Source organism: Zophobas morio, unplaced genomic scaffold (genome assembly GCF_036711695.1).
Source record: "Zophobas morio isolate AGI-343-1 ecotype UQ-CSIRO unplaced genomic scaffold, CSIRO_AGI_Zmor_V1 ptg000014l, whole genome shotgun sequence".
In the NCBI taxonomy this organism is placed as follows: Eukaryota; Metazoa; Arthropoda; class Insecta; order Coleoptera; family Tenebrionidae; genus Zophobas; species Zophobas morio.
The window spans coordinates 376,210-387,209 of NW_026972119.1; positions in this window are offsets into that span (position 1 = coordinate 376,210).

Genomic DNA, 11,000 nt, shown 5'->3' on the forward strand with positions numbered 1-11,000 from the left:
TCAGCAAAATTTAAGGGTGACGTCATCAATTTTTTTAGGAGGGATGAACAAATACATTTTGAACAAAAGTTTACCATGCTTATAATAACTTTAGAATATTCCCAAGATTTCAAAGCATTCGGTTTTGTAATTCCTGATTAAATCGATAAAATAAATTCACGCCTTCATTAATTTTTTTGAGTCACCCTGCATATGCAAATCCAAAAATATGAATGGAATGATAAATCACAAGTACAGACTCATCATATTTTGTACATTTTAGATACGATTTATTCGGCAAACTTTTGAGCTGACGTCATCAGTTTTTTGTAGAAGATAACCAAATATATTTTGACTAAAAATTTATTATGCTCTTTATAACCTTAAAACATCTGCAAGATTTAAAAGCATTCGGTTTTGTAGTTCCTGATTAAATCAATAAAATAAATTTACGCATTCATTAATTTTTTTGAGTCACCCTGTATATGCAAATCGAAAAAATTTGAATGGAATGACAAATTACAAGAAGAGACTCACCATATTTTGTACATTTTAGATAGGATTTATTCAGCAAAATTTTGTGGTGACGTCATAAATTTTTTAGGGGGGACGACCAAATACGTTTTGATCAAAAATTTACCATGCTTATGATAATTTTAAAATATCTTCAAGATTTCGAAGCATTCGGTTTTGTAGTTCTTGAGTAAATCAGTAAAATAAATTTACGCTTTCATTTATTTTCTTGAATCACCCCGTATATGCAAATCCAAAATATCTGCACTTACCTGGCAACAATTATTGTAACTTGGTCCAATTTTTAAAATTTGGAGATATATATCCTCAATGACACTCACTCTTCAACAGTTTTTTTCGAATTGGCTTCGCATTTCGCAATCGCAACTGTTTCGTCTCGCCACCCAAACAAGTGATTCCCCCCGCGCCCCTCGTCGTTACCAACTTCCGCTTTTTGCTATGGCTGGGAGTTTGTTTATATAAACTATGTCTCAACGTGCGATAAAGAAATGACACGGTCAGTGGCGTAACTGAAGCAAATGCATATGTACTTTTTCTCTGCTTCTCTCGATGTATAAACATTAACAGTCGAAGTTAATCATGTATTGACAATATATGAAATGATTAAGAGATATTCTTCCGATCACAAAAAAAAATTTCAACATTTGCTATTTATGGTGCTTATTCACGAACACACAATAACAAATAAATAAATATTATAACATTATTGTTGCGAAAATCGGAAGTGCTGTTCTTGATTTGATGGGCGAAAAAAGTTGGAAGTGCCGGGATCTGTTACCGGAACTTCTAATTGCACTGCACACTCCACCTCCACTAAACCACAGGCCACAGTTGCTTATGTTAAAACTCATCATATTTTGCACATTTTGAGTTAAACTTTTTTGGCAAAAATTGTAGATGACGTCATGAATTTTTTCGGGGGAATAAACAGATATATTTTCATTAACAATTTACCATGCTCACAATCAATTTTAACCATCTGCAAGATTTCAAAATATTCAGTTTAGCAATTCTTGATTTATTCACTAAAATAAAGTGACTGATTCATTTCTTTTTTTGAGTCACCCTGTATAAGCAAGTTAAAAAATTTGAATGCAATGATTAGTTACAAGTGTAGTCAGATCATATACTTTATTCAGTAAAATTGTGAGAAGACGTAATGAATTTTTTTTGGGGTTGATAAAGAGATACATTTTGATTAAACAGTTACCATGCTTACAATAACTTCAAAACGTCAAGATTTCTAAGTATTCAGTTTTGCAAAATCAATTCACTCCGTCATTAATTTTTTTCAGACACCCTGTATAAGCAAATATCAAAAATTTTACAAGTATAGTCAGATCATATACTTTATTCAGCAAAATTCTGAGAAGACGTAATGAATTTTTTTTGGGGTTGATGAAGAGATACATTTTGATTAAACAGTTACCATGCTTACAATAACTTCAAAACGTCAAGATTTCTAAGTATTCAGTTTTGCAAAATCAATTCACTCCGTCATTAATTTTTTTCAGACACCCTGTATAAGCAAATATTAAAAATTTTAAAAGTATAGTCAGATCATATACTTTATTCAGCAAAATTGTGAGAAGACGTAATGAATTTTTTTTGGGGTTGATAAAGAGATACATTTTGATTAAACAGTTACCACGCTTACAATAACTTCAAAACGTCAAGATTTCTAAGTATTCAGTTTTGCAAAATCAATTCACTCCGTCATTAATTTTTTTCAGACACCCTGTATAAGCAAATATTAAAAATTTTAATGCAGTGATAAATCACAAGTATGGACTCATCAACCTTTACACATTGAAGATGGCATTTTTTCAGCAAAATTTTGGGGTGACGTCATAAATTTTTTAGGGGGGACGACCAAATACATTTTGATCAAACATTTACCATGCTTATGATAATTTTAAAATATCTTCAAGATTTCGAAGCATTCGGTTTTGTAGTTCCTGAGTAAATCAGTAAAATAAATTTACGCTTTCATTTATTTTCTTGAATCACCCTGTATATGCAAATCCAAAAAATATGAATGGAGTGATAGATCACAAGTACAGACTGATCATATTTTGTGCATTTTAGATATGATTTATTCGGCAAATTTTCGAGCTGACGTCATCAAGTTTTTGGAGGGGATAAGCAAATATATTTTGACTAAACATTTATTATGCTCTTTATAACCTTAAAACATCTGCAAGATGTCAGAGCATTCCGTTTTGTAGTTCCTGATTAAATCAATAAAATATATTTTCGCATTCATTAATTTTTTTGAGTCACTCTGTATATGCAAATCCAAAAAATATGAATGGAGTGATAAATGACAAGTACAGGCTCATCATATTTTGTACATTTTAGATATGATTTATTCGGCAAACTTTCGAGCTGACGTCATCAAGTTTTTGGAGGGGATAAGCAAATATATTTTGACTAAACATTTATTATGCTCCTTATGACCTTAAAACATCTGCAAGATTTCAGAGCATTCGGTTTTGTAGTTCCTGATTAAATCAATAAAATATATTTACGCATTCATTAATTTTTTTGAGTCACCCTGTATATGCAAATCCAAAAAATATTAATGGAGTGATAGTTCACAAGTACAGACTCATCATATTTTGTACATTTTAGATATGATTTATTCCACAAACTTTTGAGCTGACGTCATGAAGTTTTTGGAGGGGATAAGCAAATATTTTTTGACTAAAGATTTATGATGCTCTTTATAGCCTTAAAACATCTGCAACATTTCAAAGCATTCTGGTTAGCAGATTAAAAATTAAATTTCAAAATGTTGTTTTATAATTTTGATTTTTTTTCCAAAAATCTGGACGTTTCGGGTGAAAAGTCGATTCAGAGGTGTAAACTAGATGTGTAGGACTATGTTATTTTATACAATTGAAAACCCATTTACTATGTACAATTTTGAAGTGACGTCATCGCTTTAGTGGTGGGGATGATTCGACAAATTTTGGTTAGCGTTTTACCATCTACATGATATTCTTAATATAAGCACAAAATTTCACAACAATCGGTCGAGTACTTTCGGAGATTATCTGTCTAATAAAAATCCGGGACAACAGACGGACAGACGGACAGACGGACAGACGGACAGACGGACGGACAGACGGACAGACGGACGGACAGACGGACAGACGGACAGACGGACAGACGGACAGACAGACGGAAATGGGAGACCTATTTCTTCGTCTTCTAGGGGTCATGAAAGATCGAGAAAACGTAAAAGTAGAGAGTCGGCCGACGGACTCGATTACAATACTTCCTTTGCTTACGCTCGGGAAGTAAAAATATGAATGGAATGATAAATCACAAGAAGAGACTCATCATATTTTGTACATTTTAGATAAGATTTATTCAGCAAAATTTTCGGGTGACGTCATTAATTTTTTGGAGGGGATAACTAAATATATTGTGATTAAAATTATATCATACTTATCATAACTGTAAACCATCTGAAAGATTTCAGAGCATTCGGTTTTGTAGATTCCAAATTAAATGTCAAAATGTTGTTTCCTAATTTTGATTTTTTTTACGAAAATCTGGACGTTTCGGGTAAAATCTCAATTCGGAGTCATAAACTACATATGTAAGACTATGCTATTTGATACAATTTAAAACCCAATTATTATGGACAATTTTGAAGTGACGTCATCACATTAGTGGTGGAGATGATTAGACAAATTTTGGTTAGCGTTTTACCATCTACATGATATTCCTAATATAAGTACAAAATTTCACAACAATCGGTCTAGTACTTTCGGAGATTATCTGTCTAATAAAAATCCGGGACGGCAGACAGACGGACAGACGGACGGACGGACAGACAGACGGAAACGGAAGACCTATTTCTTCGTCTTCTAGGGGTCATGAAAGATCGAGAAAATGTAAAAGTACAGAGAGTCGGCCGACAGACTCGATTCCAATACTTCCTTTGCTTACGCTCGGGAAGTAAAAATAAATTTTAAAAACCACCCCTTTCTGAAGTGTGCATGTTACCTTACTAACTGACATTCCGTTGTCAGATTCTGATGACTAACCATACTAAACTTAAAATAATCCATCTCTATACGCCCGGTAACACCTGCACAGCCAACCAGTAATGAGGAGGCGATTTATCTGGAAATTGTTAACGAAGGTGATGAGAGAAATGAACAAACAAATGATAATTTCGTAGAGACTGATAATGGTAGTGGACTATAATGAATCAAAGTCTGTGAGTGAGAATGAAAGTGATCAAGATGATTATGACTTGATAATCTGGCAGAAAAATGTAATATTTCTTATATCATTTTCATCAGTATCCAAAACTAGAATTTTTGAACATGGTTTTAGTTAAATTAAACATCTAAAACCTTTTGATGTCAGAGATTTTTAAAATTATAAATTCTGTAATCCCAAAGAAAGTTTAAATTTTGCAAAAACCGTGTTTAAAAATTTTGGATATTGAAACCGAAAATCACATACAAATTTTATTACTTGTTTTCGTTTGTTTATATTATAGTACTAGCTGACCCCGTGAACTACGTTTCACCTACAATTTAATTTTGAATATGCAAAACCGAATGCTTTGAAATCTTGCAGATGTTTTAAACATATGATAAGCATAATACATTTTTATTCAAAATAATATTTACTTCCTTCAAAAAATTGATGACGTCAGCACAAAATTTTGCCAAATGAATCCTTTTTAAAATATCTATACTTGTGATTTATCATTCCATTCATATTTTTTAGTTTTGCTTATAGGGAATGTCTCAAAAAAATTAATCACTGAGTCAGTTTATTTTATTGAATGAATCAAGAATTGCAAAACTGAATTTTGAAATATTGCAGACGTTTTGAAGTTACTGTTTGACATGGTACGTTTTTAATCAAAATATATCTGTTTATCAAGCCCAAAAACTTGATGACGTCATTTCATCAGTATATTCTCGTAATTTATCATTGCATTCATATTTTTTAGATTTGCTTTTACAGTGACTCAAAAAAATGTAAGGATCAGTTAATTTATTTTAGAGAATAACTCAAGAGTTGCAGAAATGACATAATTAATATAATTCATAATGTTTAAATATGATAACTATTAATATGTGATAATTAAACCGAAAACTATTTTCCTAAGAACACGAGGTTAGCAAAAACAAATTAGTTTGTTTAAACATTGTTAAATTAATCACGAAAATGTACAATTTCTGAGCTAAAATATGAAAAATAATTTTTGCAATCTCATCGTGACCTACGATGACGTCAATGTCACGTGAGCTACCTGTATAAAGGTCACGTTTTTCGGTCCTTTGTGTTCAGTATTAATTTCTGTTTGATGCCGGCAAGATCGTCGCTTCCTTTTGGCGTAAAAGTGGAGCGTTTTCGCGAATTTCTAGTTTATTATGAATACATATTACGGAAGATATGTTCTGTTAGTGCTGTGAACACGAACGAAAATGGATATTTTTCCGAAAAAGACCGAAAACAAAGTAAGTACGACTTCAGTTTTAATTTATCGGATTCCATGATTCGTTTATTCGACAATGTTTAAATTTTGGAAAAATTTTCGAAACGATTGAAGTTGGTGGGTCAAAGCTAAATATTTTCGCGATATAATTAAATAAAATTTAAACATAATTAATATAATTCACAAAGTTTAAATATGATAACTATTAATATATGATAATTAAACCGAAAACCATTTTCCTAAGAACACGAGGTTAGCAAAAACAAATTAGTTTGTTTAAACATTGTTAAATTAACCCCGAAAATGTACAATTTCTGAGCTAAAATATGAAAAATAATTTTTGCAGTCTCATCGTGACGTACGATGACGTCAATGTCACGTGAGCTACCTGTATAAAGGTCACGTTTTTCGGTCCTTTGTGTTCAGTATTAATTTCTGTTTGATGCCGGCAAGATCGCCGCTTCCTTTTGGCGTAAAAGTGGAGCGTTTTAGCGAATTTCTAGTTTATTATTAATACATATTACGGAAGATATGTTCTGTTAGTGCTGTGAACACGAACGAAAATGGATATTTTTCCGAAAAGGACCGAAAACAAAGTAAGTACGACTTCAGTTTTAATTTATCGGATTCCATGATTCGTGTATTCGACAATGTTTAAATTTTGGAAAAGTTTCGAAACGATTGAAGTTAGTGGGGCAAAGCTATACATTTTCGCGATATAATTAAATAAAATTTAAACATAATTAATATAATTCATAATGTTCAAATATGATAACTATCAATATATGATAATTAAACCGAAATCCATTTTCCTAAGAACACGAGGTTAGCAAAAACAAATTAGTTTGTTTAAACATTGTTAAATTAACCCCAAAAATGTACAATTTCTGAGCTAAAATATGAAAAATAATTTTTGCAATTTCATCGTGACGTACGATGACGTCACTGTCACGTGAGCTACCTGATGAAAGGTCACATTTTCGATCCTTTCTGTTCAGTTTTGATTCCGGTCTGGTAGCAGCAACACTGGAGCTCCGTTTTGGGTTAAAAGTAGCACGTGTTCGCGAATTTCTAATTTATTGTCATTAAATATTAGCAAAAATGTTTTGTGTTAAGTGCTGTGAACACGGAAGAAAGTGGATATTTTTCCAAAAATGCCCGATTTTTTTTGAAATATGTTGTTAATAACATGCATTCAGGACTGATAAAGTACGGCTTTAGAGTATACAAAGTACAGCGTTCATAATTCACAAAATACAGTATGCATCATTTTTAAACTCCGGGTCCAAATTTACAAAATACTGTGTCCTTCACCCATGCTATCAAACTCTAGTCCTCTTTTTTAATGGCAAGACGCACTCCAGACCTCCTCGTATTGTTTGGTTCTTGATGGGCAACAGCAACAAGCGAGCAAAGTCATCGCTCTTTGGTGGCAAACGTGGAGAAATTTTTATATTGTAACTTTTGTAATTGAAGCATTTTGTACTGTATATTTTATGTGTTACTAACTTAACTTGGGTCTTGTCAATTTAGCTTCTGTGGTGCAAATGCTTTGTTTTCACGGTGCATTTGCTTGGGTTTTAATTTTCCAACAGTGCATTCTTTGGTTCCGAGTCTGAATTGTCCATGTCGTCAGACGCTCTGCCCTGGGGGGGTTTTGTTGGCCCTTAGACGCTGGGTTGCATCGCTCTTTGAGAATGAGGTAAGACGACCTTGGATTTATGCGGCTGCGTTCCTCCCTGGGGGGTGTGAGCGCTGCGACCTATAGATTTCGTCCCGAGTTCCATCGGTGTGCTTGCTTGGGTTTTCATTTTGCAACATTCTCAATTTTTGGTGCAATTTCTTCCGGTGGTGTATTGGGTACTAACTTTGCATTTGTATTGTATCTGAATTTTATCTGTATCTGTAGTGTATTCTGTATTGTAGTTAGATTGTAGGTACCTGTATTGTATTTCCATTGTATTGTACTGTATAACGTTCTATCCCTCATTAACAAATCCTTGCCTTCTCCTTTCCTAGCGAGATCTGCTCCAGACCTTCCCGTGGTTCTTGCTGAGCATCAACTATCGAGGACAGAAAATTCAAATTCAAAACCAGCAAAGTTTCACAAAAATCATGAAAATCGCTCGTTGGTGGCCAACGTGGAGCAAGAGAGACTTTTGTAACTCAACTAACTTTGTTAACTCTATATTCTTAAGGAAACAAAAATATATTACATTTAATGTATTATTTATAAGGACAAATAGTCATTTGCCACGCCGATGCCAATTTTTAGATTAAATGCTCACAAAACGCGTAGATGTTCAATTTGTGTCCAGGGAGATACAATGTTTGCAAGTAGGTACTTCGTACTTCGAATATGAGTATCTACTCAGTTTTATTCATACCATCCAATATCTCGCTTCAATGTTTGATTATGTTGATTATGAGCACAACGCTGATCAACTTCCGTATCCGAATTACGCATGAAATAAATCATTGCGATTTGCACCTGAGGTAGTTCGTCGCACATTTGATTCACTTCGTGGACCTTTGTCAGCTTGTCGTTTTCTCGGCATTATAATGAACTTCATAAAACGACACAGAATTATTTTCACGGTCAATCAAATCTGTAAATTTTGTCTTGAGAATTTTGAAATATTGAAAACTTCAAATTAAATCCTCGAATAACGGTAAAGGTTGAGGGTTTGTCGAAACCAACAAAGTGAATATAGGTAAATAAAATGGCAGTTCAAAATTAATAAGAAAGTTTCGCAATGCGTAACTAAATTCACTTTAACAAACACTTTTCTTAAAATAAACGACGTTTTTTGTTACGAAAAAACAAACAACGCCTTGAAATGCAATAATAGTTTTCACAATCGCACGGAAGAAATAGTTTTGTATGACACGTCAGTCAGGCGACAGGTCCGTCAGGAACGCCAACTGTTCAAATTCATTCGAAGTGGCGATTCCCATGCAAAATTTTTAAATTTTTTTTATCTTTTAGCCGTCTTATTTTTTATAAATATTTTTACATATAAACCTTCTCCTGACGATAAGGAACACGTAAAAAAAGAATCGTCCAATTCGGTGCAGTGAAGTTATGAGCGTACATACATTTCGGCGATTCATTTTTATTTATATAGATTGTAAAGTCGCGATCTTTTCTATAGAACCACTCCCTAGTGTAAATTTTCAAAATTTGTTTGGTGTAAGTGACCTTGACGGGTTTCTGGGGGAAAACATATGTGTCAAAAATTTGACAGGTTAGATGGCCCCATTGTCAGTGTAGATATTTTATTTTAATAAATAGATGAACAGAACATACAGTCTGCACGGGATACAGTGCGGCATAACTGAGGGCAATCGAAACATTCGTGTTGTGCTAGTTTCGATTGCCATGTCAACCACCGCTACCAACCGCGTTCGGCGTAAAGTACTAGATGACAGGGCTACCAACTTGACTTTTTATCGAGTGGTTCCGTAGAAATGACCGCTACTGTAATTAATATTATTTTTCTAGTTTTGAATAACTTTTTTTTATTTTACCAACAGTTTTTGAAGAGAATTACTTGTTGTTTTTGTAAATGTCGTCAGATATATTTTATTGCTTTAAAAAAAAAATTGAAATTTTTAATAGGCTGCCAGAAAGATTATTCGCGTCACACATACGCCCTCACGTTTTAGATGTATCATTCTATCAATGGTATTAGGATTAGATCTAATGCTAATTTTCTTAACCAAACAAGAAGTAATTAATCGAATCCAGAAACGACGGCCTTAAATTTTATTGTTTTCTACAAAATGTCTTGTTTAATCTGCTATCATGTATTTCATTATTCCCAATTACCTTGTCCTTTGTTACATATCTCTAACACATAATACATACTGTAAATCACCCTATTTTACCATTATATATATATATACGTATCCAACCGTCGTTACCAGACCCAACATATTAAACAGACGTTACCAAGCCCGGCTGTTTTTCCGAGTATAATATAATAAATTTAATGGTTTTTGCAATAACAAACTTAAAAAAAAGTAGAGGGGTAAAATTATTCCTTGAAAAATGTTAACACCATATTCATACAACGTTACCAGACCCACTATGTTCAACAGCTTTCTCAGTCCCGTTTCAGTATAAATAGCACAGTAAACCGACGTTATCAATCCCGACATTGTTGCCACATTAAATTTATGGAAAATCGCTTCACATTGTATTGATCTGTAAAATTTCTTGTGTATCTTGAAAGTTGAATTTTCAACCAGTGGATATGCAAAAGTGTCACAAAAGAAAATAATAAAAACCAAAAATATATCTTATCTGCCTGTCTTTTTGACGCCATTAGTGCCATGACAAACGGATAACTCATTAATAAAATTAACGCCAAGGCGATTTTTTTTATTAACAGATATGCAAGTTTGATAGACATTAGTAACATTTTCTTTTTACTAGTTGTACATGTCTATCGAGTTAGTTTAACCAAAATTTGGATACCTATTCCCACCTAAAATTTTAAGAAAATTTATAAAATAACATAATTTTACACTTGGGATTTATTAATGCAATTTTTATTTGACCTTAGGCTTACAGATTTGTAAAAAAAATGTTAGCACAAAAATTTTCTAGTTTATTTCATAAAGTTTTTAAATGATATCTAAGCTTTTCTTACACATAACATAAATCACAAATTAAGATTTTTTAATATTAAAATCCTAAAAAAATCGAAATTTTAACCACAAAATGGTACAATATGTGTTAGAAACTTTAAGATTGATTTATAGATCTAAAATTGCATATTTTTTAAGAGTAACTTTAATATTTCAAATTATTAATTAAAAAATTTAAGAACGCTAAACTAGTTATAAAAAGACCCTCTTCAAAAAAGTTACAATGCTCCATAGCAATTATTTAATCAATACTTGTTAATAAGGGCGATTAATAATCGCCTATTAACAAACGAGTTGGTTGCAATACTTCTCCGGTGATTGCAATTTCATACACGAAACTGCTGAAAATCAGTTT